Genomic DNA, 15,465 nt, shown 5'->3' with positions numbered 1-15,465 from the left:
AGCAAGATTTTGGTAAGAATACTTGGCTGGGAGGCTGCTCATCTGCTAACCATTATCTTTCAAACATGTCTTGTTTTCTTGCAATTAGGACTTCCATCACTGGACATGGACCTTTTGCATTTGGTCCTACCAGGGCTCTCAGTCTTTACACTAAGAATACCTCCCTGAGACGAGGATGGAGTGGGTGACTCATGATCACTTTTCTTATTTTCCTTTCTTCTGGAATGTTTGTCACTTCTTTTTACCTCTGTTTTTTCAGATAATTTCTTCTTCTCCCTATGTTCTGGAACTCTCTCACTTTTTCAATATCTTACAATTTGTCCTGGTTCTTCAAACCTGTAGCATATGCAATCCTCTTTGTCATTCTTTCAGGAGCTCTTCTTATATTCCCAGGTCTTTCCTGATCTTGATTCCTCCAATTCCTCACTGATGATTTTTTGTTTTTCTCTGTCTATATAATTCCTGATGCCTCTGTCCCAAGCTTTTCCCCATCTTTTCCATGGTGATACATAGCTGTTGCATGGCCAGTATAATTGGATCTGTTCTCCTATTATGGATCTTACCACCCCTTCATTTTTTTTCAGCTGAGAAGTCATATTCTTCTATCCCAGTCCCCATCGTCCAGGAGTTTTGCTTCTACTTCTGACTTCTCTATAGCAAGTGACAGAAGATCCTGGAATGAAAGTTTAGGACACTCCTTGTTCTTCCTTTTCACTTTTCTATGAAATCCATCATTCTTGATTCCGGTGAGCAATTGCTCCCTTAACACCTCTTCCTCGTCAATGACAGCTGAGGCTTTTCTTGCTAATATTTTTGTCATTAAATCATTCAAATGACAGCCAAAAGCTTTTACTGTCTCCCCAGCAAGCTGTCTCGGTTTATAAAACTCTTGTTTCCTTATGAACAGTTTCCTTAAGTAGAATATAAATATATCTTCTACATCCCTTCCTCACTCAGCTTTATACAGCTTCAGGATGTCCTTAGCTGTACTCTTCAGATGATCCTTCACATCTCCCTTTGATATTCTGGAGGAATCCAAAGAATATGAAATGCAGGTTTAATCTAATGTATTCACTTTTCTACAGTTGGGTCACTGGACCTTTCAGGATACCCAGCAAAATCAATTCTCTTGCCCCATTGAACATATAAAGGGGAGTACTTTGTGGCTTCCCCTACTTTTTCTAATAACACTTTAGCAAAAGTATTTGAATCTCTATAATCTCCTTGATCCTTCCAAAAACTTTGTAACCTCTCTGCTTGCTCTTGATTCTGCCTCTCAAGTTCTTTCAGGTGTTACTGAAGTCCTTCTTCTTCTTCTTCTCTCTCTCTCTCTACCAGTTCCATATCTTTATGGTGGTTGAGAAAACAGGAGATCCACAGACCACACAAGAACAGAGATACTACAATATTGAACCTTTATGCTATTATATAAAAATCGATCCAATTATTATGTAAAAATCAAATTCTATCCTGCCTCATGATGCCAAACAGATATAAACACCTAGGCAGGCAAACTACTTCCCAGCATGGTCACATTGGTAGCCAAAGGGCTTCAGGCCTTTGTAAAATGTTGTTCAGGTCTCTTGAATATCATAAACTTCAAGAGGATTTTCCTACAGGTCAATATTCTCTGTGTTTTTTACTCTCCACTATGTCAGGGTGTGTTTCTGTACTTTTATCCTGTATGCCTTTGTCTTTCTTTACTGTGTTTGTAATAAATAATATTCCCTCAAGTAACTCTTTCCTTAAGAGTCTTTGATAATGGTGTGCATACTTAACTTTTGAGCTCCTCATTGCAGTGGCTAGTGATCAAGGCTAGCTAGTGCAGACTGAGTGCTTTGATTCAGGTGCCCAAGGATCTGAGAAGCTTTGGAGGCTAGTTAGCACAGATAGTATTCAAAGCTAGCAATTGAAGATGGGATTCTTTAATTTTGACCATGATGTCTTCCTCAGTATCAGTCAAATTCTCATGTACTATTCTAATTTTAAATAAATTAAAAAGAGATACTAACTCCCTATAACTGATAATTTTCCATAGACTATGTATAACCCTACATGTGTGTCTTTGACGGCTTGTTGAACTTGACAACTGACTAACTAAGGGGTCGATGCAATATGGTACGCTAAGCCGAGCGCACCGATAACGTGCAGTTGGACGTGGGTAGAATAGGCACTAATCAATCGCCTAATGCAATAAGGGGATTAGCACCTATTCAACGCACGTCTAACGCGGAGTGAATGCAATAGTGCTCTTCACATGCAAATGCATGTGAATGAGGCTATTTGGCATTCACTCCCGATGCAAAAAGAAAAATGTGTGTTTCCGACGCACATTTAACTGTCATCTATTAATGCCTGCTAGGAGCAGGAGTTAATAGATGTACACATTGAAAAAAGGAGAAAAATAAAAGAAATAATAGAAAAAAAAAATTAACGATTGGGCCCATCACAAAAACCGACACTGAGTTTAATGGCGTCGGTTTCATGGCTGTCTGTTGCTAAGAAAAACCGATGCAGATAAACCCGGCATTGGTTTTCGTAACTGCTAAAAATCAATGCTGAGTTATCGGCATCAGTTTTCCTAAGCGGCGGACAGCCACAAAAACCAACGCTGATAAACTCGGTATTGATTTTCAGCGAGAAGGAGCCCCACACTCCTGCCAGCTAACACCCCAGGGGCTGTTACTTGGAGGGGAAAGCTCAGGCTGAAATTGGCTCTGCACTACCCTTTTAAAGTTTGTGTTCCTGGAGGGGACAGCATGGAACCAGGTTGTGGTGCTCTGCCATTTCTTTCTCGTACTTTTTTTCCTTTGTGCATATTTTGTTTTTCTGTCCATCTCTCTCTCCTGGTATATTTCCCTCTCTATCTTGGTGTGTATCTCTCTTTCTGCCTACCCCTTTGTCTTTATTAGCCACTGCACAAATACATGGGAGTCCTTTCTCTGTCACACAAGCAAAGCAGCTGTCGGGAAGATTAACAGCCCCGCATCTCTCCTGATCCAGATAAACTCCTCACATATCTTGGAGCCAGCATGTTGTGCTTGGAACATCACTACAGATTTGTGGCATTATCCAGGACTCTTGCAACAACTGCAGGAACCGGTTTGCCGTCTGTCCCTGACACCTGACTGGAGCTGTCTGTTGCATCACAGAGCTCTCTCTCGCTAATCAAAGACTAACATTAAATTCACTGTCCTCCAACATCAGACTGAAGCTCTCTTTTGCATCATAAAGGCTTTCTCTCTCCCTAATGTCAGACTGATGCTTTTAAATCTGGGGCCGATGCATTAGTTTTCATGACTGCCAAAAACCAATGCCGAGTTTATCGGCGTCGGATTCCCTTACTGCCGTACAGCAGTAAAGAAAACCGTTTGGGTTCGCGTTAGCAAGGATGCGCTAGGGTCGCAAGCGACCTTAGTGCATCCTTGCTAATGCAACACCCTAATTTAAATATTGCATGGCGCCCCCCTTTGGGGGCACCATGTGTGCATTAAGAGAGCGGGCACTGACTGTTCAGTGCCCGCTTTCTACGCACCTTTATTGCATCGGCCCCTAAACAAGAACTAACAAACTAACCTTAACTAAAATCATGGCAGGGAATCAATATACACTGAGACTTGACTCTGTGTGATTGTTGGTGGTTGTTTCCCAAATGAATACATGGTGAGAAATGTGAAAATAAGAGGATCAGTAAATATATTCTATGACAAATTATATTAAACTGTCACTGGCACAAAGTAATGTTCTCTCACTCAAGCTTCAGCATTTTCACACACTCTCTTAGTTACTTTCTACTTTTACTAATCTGTTTTATCTCTTTGGTTCTTTAGTGTCAGCTTATAGTAACAAAGTTGTTTTTATTTCCATGCTAAGTTCTGTGTTTAAAAGAAACAAACTACCAAACTCCTATCTCTTTGGAAATTTTGACTTTGCTTGATAATTGGTATGGTATTAGTTAACCACTTTTGTACATATGGGGGTTGATTTTTAAAGTTATGCGCAGGCGAAGATTTGTTCACGTAACCTGGCGTGAACAAATCTACACCCGATTTTATAACATGCGCGCGCTACCGCGTGCATGTTATAAATTCCAGGATAGGCGCGTGCAGGGGGATGCACAATTGTGCAACCTGCGTGTGCCGAGCCGAGCAGCCTGCCTCCGTTCCCTCTGAGACCGCTCCAAAATCGAAGCGGCCTCAGAGGGAACTTTTTTCTGGCCCCCCCACCTTCCCCTCCCTTCCCCTACCTAACTCATCCCCCAGCCCTAACTAAATCCCCCCCTACCTTTGTTAAGAAAGTTGCGCGCGCCAGCAGGCTGCCGGCGCACGATTCTCCGGCCCGGGGACTGGTTCGGAGTCCTCAACCATGGCCCCAGAACGCCCCCGGGCAAGCACCACACCCACGGCCCCCGCCCACGGAACACCCCCGAATGCCGCGCTGCCCCAACACGCCCCCAGCATGCCCCCCAAGCAAAGCCCCGGGACTTACACGCGTCCCAGGGCTTTGCGCATGCTGGTGGCCTATGCAACATAGGCGCACCGGCACACAGGGCTTTTAAAATCTGCCCCAAGAAGTTTAAAGAAATTTCAATTAGTACAGTAGAACTCTGGCTCATTTCAGAGTTTACTTAAATAATATTACTTCTCACTCTGGGATTCCCATACCACAATCTGTATATTACAGGTATGGTTTGAATAAACCTTTATAATCTCTAAATTAACATAGGCTTATTTAAGGTTTTGAATATAACAGAGCACTTGTGTCACAGGTAACAGGCTTCAATGCTCCCATTGAATAAATTTCTTCAAAGCCCTTTTAGTCCTTTACTTTCAGCTATCTAATTAAGCTGATTAAATACCATGCTTCAGCTGTTTTTTTTATCCCTTAACCTTACCTTTTACAGGTTTCTATTATTATTAAACAATATCACAATCACACTCTCACCCATTAAACAATGTTCCCTTGCTGTTTTTAAGTATTTGTTTAAATAATAGCTAGGCTTCTGTGACATAGACAAGTGACACCACCCTTGTCTTGTCACTTAGCAGTGTAGCTCTCCTACTGTTCTAAAACTGTCACTTACTAGATTTTCTTTCAAATGATTCTTGCTTTGCTGATCTCAATGCAAAGAATAGTTCTTGTCCTGCCCCCAAAACTCCACTTATTACCCAAGGACCTACTGAAAAATATTCAGGCATAAGTAAATATGAGGAGAAAGAATTTTTAATGATTTCAAAATGTCCTCCAAGTGAAATTAATGATCTAAATATTAATTAGATTTGACCATCCAAAGCGCTATTACCCTGACCTGTTTACCTGTCAACTTAGGTAAGCACTGGGCTGCCATGATGTTACCATGACATCACCAAGCAGGTGGCTTCAGAACCTTCAGTTTTTTACCTCTTTGGATCTGATGATCCTAATTTTTTACCTCTCTCAGTACTGTTAATCCAATAGAATAAAACTCAGATATCCCATTTAAACCAACCCAAACTGAATAAAATCAACTCACCACCAACCAAGTGTCACCCACAGGTGTCCTCCATCCGCACATATCCTCCATCCTCAGTATGAATACCTAAAAACATATTTATGCTCTTAATTCAAAAATTAAAAGTCCTTATTGCAAACTAATGGCCAAACCATTATCCATATAACCTCTTCAGATATCCACCATCATCAAATAAATGTGTTTGAAGTGTTTAATCACTTTTTAGGCCCCCAGGAACCCCCTCTGCAAACAGGTCACATTTCAAATAAAATGATCACTTTTAAACCCAAACTCCTGGTATTTTTAGGTTATTGGCCTTAAGAAATTCACATCTCCTCTGGCGGTGGACCCTGAGATCACTAGCATCTGTGCTTTCCTCTGTCTGTATCTGCCTCCAGTGGTTACCTACTATCTGGCTAAAACAAATCAATAACAACAGCTGCCTCCCTGGAACTAAGTGTCTTCTGTAAGATAAGGGCCGGATTTTTAAACCTACGTGTGCGGGGTATATTTGTGCGTGCTACCCGGCGTGCACAAATGTACGCCCGATTTTATAACATGCACACGCAGCGGCACGCATGTTATAAAATCCGGGGTCGGTGCGCGCAAGGGAGTGCACACTAGTGCACCTTGCACGAGCCGAACCCTTGGGGAGCCCCGATGGCTTTCCCCATTCCATCGGAGGGAACTTTCCTTCCCACCCCCACCTTCCTCTTCCCCTACCTAACCCTCCCCCAGCTCTACCTAAACCCCCCCCCCCCCCAACCTTTATTTTACAAGTTGCGCCTGCCTCCGGGCAGGCATAGATTGCACGCGCCGGCTGAGTGGCCCCATGGAGGCCTCTGGCCATGCCCGCACCCCGCCCCAGACTGCCCCCCCGCCCCACCCCTTCTTTCAAACCCTGGGACATACTCACGTGTCGGGGCTTTGTGCGCGTTGCCGGGCCTATGCAAAATAGGCTCGCCGCACGTAACCCCCCCTACGCGCGTAAATCCAGCCTGATTTATGCGCGTAGGGCCTTTAAAATCTGCCCCTAAGAGTGTTTCTAGTGAAGGTGTCCAGTGGCTTGGTGAAACTGTTTTATCTAGCTATTGAAAATAACAGGTAATCAAAGCTTCCATCTTTAATATTTTAGGGGAACAGCTTTCACTTTTCCACTATTTTCCAAACTTCACACTCCCCTCTAACTAGAACAGATTAAAGTAATCCATAATTCTGTTCTTCTTCTTAATTTTTAACTGCCCTGTCCCCCTATTTTTTTGTACTTTTCACCAGAGCAAGGGAATCACCTTGAATTTAATCTTATAATTTTCTCTTCTTTCTCTCTTCCAATCTCCTTAAAGACACACAGTAACAGAAGTGTTACTGATTCTTGTGGCTCTTCCTCTTAGATTCATCTGGCTTCACCACAAATCATTTGGGGTCTGGCAGAACTGGTAATCAACACTTCTACCTTCTCCAAAAACCTCAGGCTCTCTGCTCTAATCTCCATATGCAAACCCTTTTTTAAGGGTTTAAGATCCTTGCTCTGCTGATGTCACCTGAAGAAGTGCCCAGGTTAAAAACTTTTTAACTTCCCCTGATGCTGCCACTCTCAGCTTTATTAGGGATAGATTCATCATTCTTCGCAGAATGATGAATCCAGCAAAAAAGGGGGTGGGGCGAAGGGGGGGCAGGCCTGCGAAAGGCCGCAGCCGTTCGCACCACGGCTGTGCGATTTCGCCGGCCGCAGTGCGGTCGGCTGGAACCTTTCACACAAATAGTGCCACCGTAAAAGGTGGTGCTATTTGCTGTGTTACTGCCAGTGATAATGTCCCTCACATTATCGCCGGCAGCGGTGCCGCGACCGACTCCTTCTCTTCCCGACTCCTCCCCCCCAGCTTATTTGCATCCTAACTCACGTGATAAACGTTTAGAAAATAACACCCTTAGTTCCTTAACACAGGTGCCAGGCAGGCACCTCTATTTAAATGCTATAATCTTCAAACGTAGCTGTGTTGTCTGAAAAAAATGGTCCCTAGGGGCAGTTCACTTTGCTTCTTAGTTTCCCTATGCTGGGCAAATCACTGCAAAAAGCCATGAGCTAGCCCTCATGATTTTGTGCTTCCTGCGGGAGATATACAGTAAGCTTCAGGCAAAACCTGGATTGGATTCCTGCTTAAAATGGATTCTCAGCACAGGGGCTTTCTCTGACCACATTAAAGTGCCCAGCCACCTTGGCACATATGACGAGGGCTAGTACAGGGCATCCCATCACTCAAACTGGTCCAATCAATTAATTTTAAATTGATTCCTAGGGCTGTACTTGCTTATCTCTTGGGGTTTTTATCTTTCTCTCCCAGGCTCATTCTAGCAGCAGAGGATTACCCTTAACCCCTTGTTATTGTCTCTGTTCTCCCCTGCCTGCTGTTACTCTCAGAAAGCTTGGGATCGTGTCATTGCAGGAGGCTTATTCTTTTTTCTTGTATTTCTCTGCCTCTTTTTATATTCATTTATTTCATTCTCTTTTCATTGTCCCCTCCTTTATTTTTTCTTTTGTGCCCCCCTGTGATGCCTCTATGACCCAGACCCTTTAAGGGGCACTAGGTGATGACATCACGGTTGGGTCTGCAGGCTAAACAAAAGCTTCCTTCATCTTGGCAGGAGCTTCCCACATCTACCCACCACCTTTGCTGCCTCCAACCTGCTCAGACCCGAGTTTCAAGAAGCAGCAGCAGGTTCCTTCTTCCTTGTGTAGCTGCTGGCCATGCTCTTTGAGCCACGGCAGGAATAGTCCATGGCACAGCACGGATGTGCCTTGTTTCAACCTTCCCCCAACCCCCAGAGCACCAAAAGAGCCATGGAAGGCCTAGTGAAAACCTCCCCATGGCAGCTGTAGCTTATTTTCATCCTGGGGGCCCTACTACTCTGCCAGGGGTGCATCCTAAAGGGCATGGGTGCACAAGATAGAACTTTTATTTTTTCTACTCCTGTCCACGCTAAAGCTGTTAGTATATTTATTTATTTATTTATTTATTTTGGATTCTTATATACCGATATTCTTGTATGATATACAAATCATGTCGGTTTACAATACAACAGAACAATCGCAGCATAGGCGTTACATTGAAAAACATAAAACAAAAGCGTCTAATAACAAATAATATAGTACAACCGAACAATCGCTGCATGGATAGCACCCATACCTTGTGATATTGCACAAGGTATGGGTGCTATCCATCACCTGGGTGGCAGCACAGCCCACCTGCACCCTGATGCTAGGGCCCTGCATGAGCTGCTGACTACCCCTGCTTCAGCCAGCTCCCACCTATGTGCCATCAGAGAAAGGTAGGCATGTGTAGCATTTGTGCTGGTCCAGATGTTGCTTCAGAAAGGCATTCCACTCCCCTCTGTCTTGGCCAACCACGCCTGCATGCAACTATGGCACTGTTTGTACAAGGTAGGGATAACCTGCCAACTGAATGTGGTTCTGGAGGACACTTTGTAATTGTAGGCTAAGAGATTCAGCAGATACATAAAGCTCAGATTCTCTACTGTAGGGGCTGGTCATCCAGGGCAATCGTTTCTCTGATGCACATTGTGGAAGAGAGGCCTACCCAGGTACCAGCTCACCTCTGGGACTTTATCACAACAGTTGATGTTGGCTATCCAGATGTCCTCTTTCCAGTTGGACAGTCCTCTTTTCTCTGCCTCTGTCCGTGTGTTCGGGGAACAGAGTGTGGGGTATGGAGGGAAGAGAGAGAGTGAGAGAGGCGAAGGTGGCTGTAGCAGATTAGGTAAAGGCTGGCAGCCAGCACAAGAATGCTGCTGCAGTGCCTGCTTGGGGGGGGGGGGGGGGGGGGGCAGGGATGGAAGCATTTGCTGATTAAGTATATGAGCAACAGCACAACAGCAGATGATTGTATGTGTTTGTGCACCTGCATGTGTCTTTGTGTGTGTGTGTGTTAGAAAGAGATAGCTAATGCTAGATAGGGAGTGAGGCAAGAGAAAAGGGTTGGGGAAGGGAGAAATTGCTTCTGGGCAGGGGTTGGGGAGGAGAGAGAGACAGGTGGTGAAGTGGGACCTGGTGCTGGCATGAGGAGACCTGTATTTGTTGCTGGCCAAAGGAAGAGGCTCAGGGATAGACTGGTGCTGGGCAGGGGAGAGAGAGAGTGTGTGTGTGTGTGTGTGTGTGTGTGGGGGGTAAATGGGGTAGAGAAGGCGGTAGCACTATAGAGAGAAGAAAATTTGTGAAGAAAGAGAGCAAGAAATGGTGCAAGGAATCCACATAGATGGTAAGTTCTTTGGGGGAATGGATTTATTGTACTTGAATTCTAAATATGCTGTAATCTGCATTAGTTGGTCAGAGTCCTCTACATTATGGTGAGTTGTATTTCTATTTAAATTATAGGAATTTTAATGTTACATCTATGCAAACATATTTTCTTATTTAAATTCATTTTTGCAAATTCAATGCAAATGTTTGTCCTCCCTTTTTGTAGGCAGGTGTCCTCCTTTGTGGGAACTCTGAGCTGGCCACCCTCTCCTGAAGTCATCGGTAGCCTCAAGTAGATGGTGCTCATATATGAAGGACTGGAGACGCTTCTGAGAGTTCTAGTTGCAGCAGTGATGTCACAGACAGTTCTTTTTGACCTCCAGTCAGCTCATTCATTTTATCAAATGTTCTAGACATGTGGGCTGGTATCATGGAATAGTGGCAGGTAGCATGGCACGGATGGCATTATTCATGAAGCTAAATGGATGGCAGAGACTAAATACTTTCTTGTCAAAAACTAGTGCAGGTATTTGCCAGAGAAACTAGGGCCAGTACCCAGAGGTGCATGTACAACCCCATTTCTCACTCATGAGGTCCTTTTCATGCTTTTAGAAGCAATGGGATCTGTTTGTTCCTCACTTGTGGAAATTATGTTATTCTGGTGACATTTTCCTTTCCTTAGTTCCCCCAGCATGTCATTCTCCAGGGTCCAGTGGCCTTCTGTGGTAAGCTGTGCAAGCTTTAAATAGCATGGTTGTTTTGTTCATACACAAATCTAAGATCAATCAGCTCAGCAAAAGATGCAAGTCTGTCTGTGGTGCAACTGGGTTAGCAAATTGCCCCATAGCCAATGTACACAGATTTCTGGAGGGCTGGCCAAAAGAAGGTTTATTCTGGTTCATGTGCATGGACTTAAGCCTGTTGTCATCATTCCACTTTGGGACAGTCCTCTAGAAATGTGTAACCACAGTTAGGCTTAACCCACATGTTGATTTTTTATTATTATTTACTCTCCTATCATTTGGGATTGGTTCAGCCACATTTTCAGCCTTCCAAGACCTTACATTTGAAGTGATTAAGAGCATAGGGTGATAGCATTTTAACTACTACAAAGGGATATGTTTGAGAGGACATAGTATAGAACTTATGGTCATCATAGATAAGGGCAGGAAGGATCAGTGTAGTGGAGTGCTAAGCACCCCACCTCAATAATTTAATATACATGCTTTTTATATTTTTCTTCAAGGCCACATGAAGACATTTTCTGGGTTAGAAAGCAGACACAGTATAGCCCCTGTGGTGAACATCTTCACCTTGCCACCAGAGGAATTAGAATGTGCTGGTTGGGCGAAAGAGGAATGCAATGGGGATGGCTGATTCCAGCTCTTCTTGAGGCTAGACATTCATCCCCTTTACTCTCTGCAATCCTGATTCACCTAGGTTGGAATAATCTATGCACAATCAATAATATGGAATTGATAGACCAAATGAAAGCAGGCATTCTCCAAGTCAGTCTACTTTCCAAGGGTGATGCTGGTCTCGTTGAACTTTATTCCTGTTTGAGTATGGTGAGAAACAAACAATTGTAAGACATCAATAAATTATTGAGACGAGTCAACTTGGAATTGTCCAACTGTGTGTCTTAGTTGGGTAGTTTGTTGATTATATATACTTAATCGATCTTGACTGCCTAGGCCTTTATCGGGTGGATGGAGTCCACCTCTTTGATATTGATCTCAAAGTTTTCTTTAATTCATTCCATTATGTTTTGGAAGGAGTACAGGTTTTTTTTCAAGTTGCAGCAGTGGGATCTGAGTAAGGACAAGTGTCCTCACTTATGGGTGAGGTGCCTTCTTATAATTCCTGAAGGTCCATCAGAGGGGCAAAACAGTCAAGAAGTCAGCACAGAGAGTGAGATACCCAGAACATTAGCAGAGCCCTCTATGAGTGTTGCTGTGGTAGAATCAACCTCTAGCCAGCAGGTGGACACAGGAGTAAAAGGCACAGGCTTTGCACTGTGCAGGTTGTGATGTGCTAGTTGAGCAGACTTGGACTTGCAGTGTCTCAGATCATGAAACTCTGGCTGTGGACTGCAGGGAATCAACAACGATCCTCAAGCAGATCATTGCCACCTACTCAGGGCAGCCTACATAGGCTAGGAATCACAAAGACAGTCTAGTAGCTCCAGAGAATGGCTTTAATGATCATGGTCATAGAGGCAATCATAAGGATTTATTGAGCTGGCCCTGGAGAGGTGGGAAGAAGGGCAGATGATAAGGAAACATAACTGTCATGTCTTTACCACCAAAACGATGAGTCTCTTAATCAATTGCAAACCTTTCTAAATTGCACATACAATTGCATTTGAAAAATGTTAATACATTTTCTTAACTACTATTGTACACGTCTACTCTTATTCAATGTAGGAACTCATATGCTGCATTAAGGACCATCATAACACCCACACTTTAAGTCATAATAAAGCCAATTAGGTCCAATTACAGGTTTTGTTTTACCAAACCTTTTGTTTTCCCGAATAAAATCATGTACTTTGCTTTAAACTCAGCAAACACCATGTAAATAAATGGTGATGACATGGTATTTGAAATACAGAACACAAATTGTACTAGTTTGCATACATTTGCTCTGTGTATTAGATTACACATATTGAAATATATTGTTGGATAAAACTACAGCCAATTTATCTGCTCTACGTCTCTTAATTCAGTGGCAAGATGGAAAAGTGCTGCCTGTGCCACCACTATGTGAGCCTGGAGCTCAGCTGGGTGGCTGGCTATAGTGGAGCTATGGTGGTTCCACAAACACCGTGGTCCTCATCCATCTTCTGGCTTCTTTGTCTTCTTCCTGCTGGTGTGAAGCACTCAGTAGATGGGGGAATGGGGACAGTGGAAGGTTGGCCAGATTATCAGAACAGGCAGGGGGTGGGGCTAAGGGGCCCTGCCAGTGCCCCTTAGCCCCACCCCCTGCCTGTTTTGTTAATTATGGTGAAGAGAGTTTTTTCAGAGGGAAGGGGTGACTGTCACAGTTCGGGGTAGAATGTTGCCTTCCTATAATTCCCTTGGGTCTGACAGAGGGGTAAGTCACCCATGGCAGCCAATTGTGGTCACTATCTGCTCCTCTTCTCTTGATTAATTAGCAAGGCAACAGTGTGCTTTCATTGCCACCTCTATGATTGGCAATTTATTTTAATTTGGGGATGAGGGGAAGAGAGGAAAAGGAAGATCAGGTGCTATGCCAGATATATATTTTACTGAGGGTTTTTTTGGGTGGGTGGGAGTGGATAGGGCTGGATCAGAAGGCTTATTTTTGTTTGTTTGGCTGGCTGTTTGGTACTTAGCTAGAGTTATCTGGGTACAGGTTGAATATTGGAGTTAGCCTGAAAACTTATCTAGCTAATATAAATCTGCCCCAAACCACCTCCAAGTTATCTGGATACTTTTTAGCCAAATAACTTAAAAATCATCAGAACTCAGCAATTTTGAAAGCCTGTGGTTTGTTCACTTAGGTCCCAAATTTATCCAGACAAACCTTTTAAATAGTGAGCACAGCAGAGTCCATGACTGTTGTAGCTAATTTCAGTAGATGCAAGAACTTTGTGCTACATACAAAATTTCTGGAGCTCTACAGACTGCCAAATTCAAATTCTCAAAAAGCAGAACACACAAACTTTAGTCAAGAGATCACTTATCCTGCATTCCCAGGACTGCTCATTGCTACCACATACAGTATTCTCTTTTGGGGTCCCAAGCTTACCTGCCTCCCACTTTCTCACGGTCTCTGTCTCTCTCCTTGCATTCAGTTTGTTTCCCCTACTCTGATTCTTCCTTCCCTAGCTCATCTCTTCTCACTCTCTTCTCCACATCAGCCAGTTTGCAGCTGCCCCCCACCCCTGACAGCATACAGCAGTTCCACCACTACTAGCCCCCCACTCAGTCTCTATAAGTCTGTGAATCACCCTTTATTCTTCTTAATTAAGCAAAAAGAAAAACAACAAAAATAAAATAAAACCAGTCTGTGTACACCCCATACCTTAAATCATTCCAAACCTTATGAATGTACTTCATAAGCTTTGATCTCTAAAGCATTTATTATTAAGATGCTAGACACCCAAACTTCAGATTTCATTTTAGGTCCAATATTGTATTTTCCATTGCCAAACATTGTTGCCTCACAGATCCTTCTCATTCCAAGTACATTTTGATCCTGCATTTCATACAATTTTACAAAAACATTACTTGGAAGTGATTGAGGTTTTGTTTTAATCTCTTTTATTGCCACAGTTCCTCTATCCTCAGCAAGCACAGTTTATGCAGCCTTTCAAAGAGACAGCCTTATGCCATTCGAGTCATATTTCATCAGTTTGCCTATGAACTGCGTTGACCCTCAATATATTTTCTTTTCAATATGTTGACCCCCTTACAGTTTTGCTTGCAGTATATAAAAATAACAACCTGTTTTATGAAGAAAGGAATAAAACAAACAAAAAAAATTGGTAGCTAGCAAACTATAATGAGAAATGTTCCAAAGAAATTCTACATACATGTTATAGAGAAGAAACAAAATTACAGTAGTCAGTGTAGATTTAAAGATAAATTAAGACCAGTGTGACTGCAGAAGTTGCAATTGCTAGATAATGTACATTGCCCTTGGAGTTTGTGCATCGCTAATAATCTGGGGCTAGGTTAATTATCACATAAGAAAGTGCTTTATGTATTTATTTTTTATTTAGATTTATCTCAAATCTTTTCATTGATAGCTCAAGGTGAGTTGCATTCAGGAATAGCTTTAGTTCTTAACTGTATGAACTAGCGAGCTGCCTCAGATTAAAGAAAATCTTTAACATAATGTACAAATAATGTATTTTATTTTATTTGTTAAATGGTGAAGAACATTTAATATGCACCCATACTGAATATTTTATAAATAGACAATGACACCTTCACTCTACACAAAATTAGCATTGAGCATGAAAGGGTCGATTCACCCCTGCTAATTTGACAAACAATGACAGATATTCAGATTCTCTCAAAAAGCAACTGCTGCAAAATGTTGTTTTCAGGAGATACAGTATTTGGTGTAGATGAATGTTTATCTTCCACAATGTGAAGAAAGATATTCAGCATGTGCTGGAGATGGAGGCACCATTTGCATTCTACTAACACCCTTTACCTACCACTGAATATATCCACATAGGCTTATTTACTCATACACTTATGCTGCTTATATTTGCCGCCTGAATGCCTCTACTTTGAATGTAAGTACTCCTGCCTAATGCAGGAATAAGTCTAAGTTGCCTCTATTTTTCTGCACATGTTTCATTATATTCTAAGGAAAGACATTTTTATGGCATTTTTCTGGTATGGACAATAATGGGATCCATGCTATGCCACCTTCTGTCCTTTTATTCTATCATACTCCATCAAATGGAATATGAGATAAAAATGTCTAGACAGAGATCTCAAAGGGAATCATTTCAGTGTATATTTCTTCTACCATTAGTATCACTTCTATGCCAGAAATTGCAAAACTCATCTTTTAAAAAGCAACTTGGCAGACCTTACTTATTGTAAGGGAATCCAAACTGTTTCCCATTCATGCATGACTTCCTCACATCCTCTTTTACATAAATACACTACCTGTACTGTGCATATGTACACATACACTAATTCCAGTCATTCTCACACTTGACTTTACTAAA

The sequence above is a fragment of the Rhinatrema bivittatum genome, chromosome 2, assembly GCF_901001135.1.
Source record: "Rhinatrema bivittatum chromosome 2, aRhiBiv1.1, whole genome shotgun sequence".
NCBI classification, from domain to species: Eukaryota; Metazoa; Chordata; class Amphibia; order Gymnophiona; family Rhinatrematidae; genus Rhinatrema; species Rhinatrema bivittatum.
The sequence above is the reverse complement of the archived record's forward strand: the minus strand, read 5'-3'. Positions refer to the sequence as shown.